At 60.9% G+C, this 2,500-nt stretch overlaps 1 pseudogene; it reads right to left on the reverse strand.

Moving 5' to 3' along the window:
• The window catches only part of LOC124621111, a 7,963-nt pseudogene that overhangs the window by 4,103 nt on the left and 1,360 nt on the right, over nt 1-2,500 (reverse strand).

The following is a 2,500-nucleotide window of genomic DNA, read 5'->3' on the forward strand; positions in this document are numbered from 1 at the left end:
ACGCAAGGGCATCCGGGAGCATGCCCAGGATGACATCGGGCGGCGTGCCCCGCCCCAGACCAATGACTCGATCCAGGGCAGAGAAACGCTGGGCGGAAGCAGGTAGCCCCGCCAGATGCTCCCAGATGGCGGCGTCAGTCGGCCCCTCCGGCGGCGGCCCGGTGGTGTCGGCCGCGAAGTCCTCGGCTGCGTCGACGGGCGGCGCAGCGGCCTCGCCCGCGTCAGGCAGCGAGCTCGCTGCTCCACGGCGGGACGCCGGCTCTTCACCCCGACCGATCTCAAGTGCCTCCATGAATTGGCGGACAAGCTGCTTGTGGGCAGCTTGCCGCCGTCGGCACTTGATTGCCTCAAGCGTTCGGTCGGGGAACATCCTGGTAAGTTCTTGATTTACAAAGAAGAACCGGGCATCCCTCTCCAGGAACAGTTCGGCCTCTGCCTTGGCGAGCGACAGGACTTCTTCCTCCGTCCACCTCGCGCGATGCCTCTCCGTCACGATCTCAGCGTTGGCGGCCGCAGGGTGTTGGCGGCGGCGATGGACCCCGAGACCGTTCTTCGTGGTAAAAGTGCGGTGGCACTCACTGCAAGCAAAGGGAGCTACACAAACTATCGCATTTTCGTTACGGCCGGTTGGCCGGATAGGTGCTGGGGTAGCTGGGGTGGCACCTTCAGCGGAAGGGCCACCATCTCTTGTTTCTTGTCGGCTGCCCCCAACTATAAAGGGATAATGCGAGGGGGGGCTGGTAACCCCCCCAAGCCCCTGGTGCGGTCTTCCACTCTGCAAAAATCAGCGGGCCCACGAGAAGGGGAGAAGACCGCAGGAGAGGAGAGGCTAAGAGGGCTAGGCCCATGTATTGCGCATCACTCTCCCTGTAACTATAACCCAAGGAAGGCACCTCGCAGCAGCAGCACGACTACATCAAGACCGCACTTCGAAAAGCCAAGTCCGGATGCAGCCACACCGCCGCCACTTGGCCACCTTAAGAGAGTCATAGTTACTCCCGCCGTTTACCCGCGCTTGCTTGAATTTCTTCACGTTGACATTCAGAGCACTGGGCAGAAATCACATTGCGTCAACACCCGCTAGGGCCATCGCAATGCTTTGTTTTAATTAGACAGTCGGATTCCCCCAGTCCGTGCCAGTTCTGAGTTGATCGTTGAATGGCGGCCGAAGAGAATCCGCGCACCCGCGCGCCCCCGGAGGAGCACGCTAAGGCGGACGCGGCCTCGCAGCAAGGAAGATCCGTGGGAGGCCAAGGCACGGGACCGAGCTCGGATCCTGCACGCAGGTTGAAGCACCGGGGCGCGAACGCCGCGCAGGCGCGCGCATCCTGCACCGCCGGCCAGCACGAGGCCAACCAACGGCGAGAGCAGACCACGCCCGCGCTAAACGCCCGCACTTACCGGCACCCCTACGGCACTCACCTCGCCCAGGCCCGGCACGTTAGCGCTGACCCACTTCCCGACCAAGCCCGACACGCCCCGATCCTCAGAGCCAATCCTTATCCCGAAGTTACGGATCCAATTTGCCGACTTCCCTTACCTACATTATTCTATCGACTAGAGGCTCTTCACCTTGGAGACCTGCTGCGGATATGGGTACGAACCGGCGCGACACCTCCACGTGGCCCTCTCCCGGATTTTCAAGGTCCGAGGGGAAGATCGGGACACCGCCGCAACTGCGGTGCTCTTCGCGTTCCAAACCCTATCTCCCTGCTAGAGGATTCCAGGGAACTCGAACGCTCATGCAGAAAAGAAAACTCTTCCCCGATCTCCCGACGGCGTCTCCGGGTCCTTTTGGGTTACCCCGACGAGCATCTCTAAAAGAGGGGCCCGACTTGTATCGGTTCCGCTGCCGGGTTCCGGAATAGGAACCGGATTCCCTTTCGCCCAACGGGGGCCAGCACAAAGTGCATCATGCTATGACGGCCCCCATCAACATCGGATTTCTCCTAGGGCTTAGGATCGACTGACTCGTGTGCAACGGCTGTTCACACGAAACCCTTCTCCGCGTCAGCCCTCCAGGGCCTCGCTGGAGTATTTGCTACTACCACCAAGATCTGCACCGACGGCGGCTCCAGGCAGGCTCACGCCCAGACCCTTCTGCGCCCACCGCCGCGACCCTCCTACTCGTCAGGGCTTCGCGGCCGGCCGCAAGGACCGGCCATGACTGCCAGACTGACGGCCGAGTATAGGCACGACGCTTCAGCGCCATCCATTTTCAGGGCTAGTTGCTTCGGCAGGTGAGTTGTTACACACTCCTTAGCGGATTCCGACTTCCATGGCCACCGTCCTGCTGTCTTAAGCAACCAACGCCTTTCATGGTTTCCCATGAGCGTCGATTCGGGCGCCTTAACTCGGCGTTTGGTTCATCCCACAGCGCCAGTTCTGCTTACCAAAAGTGGCCCACTTGGCACTCCGATCCGAGTCGTTTGCTCGCGGCTTCAGCATATCAAGCAAGCCGGAGATCTCACCCATTTAAAGTTTGAGAATAGGTTGAGGT

The sequence above is a fragment of the Schistocerca americana genome, chromosome 6 (assembly GCF_021461395.2).
Source record: "Schistocerca americana isolate TAMUIC-IGC-003095 chromosome 6, iqSchAmer2.1, whole genome shotgun sequence".
Taxonomy (NCBI): Eukaryota; Metazoa; Arthropoda; class Insecta; order Orthoptera; family Acrididae; genus Schistocerca; species Schistocerca americana.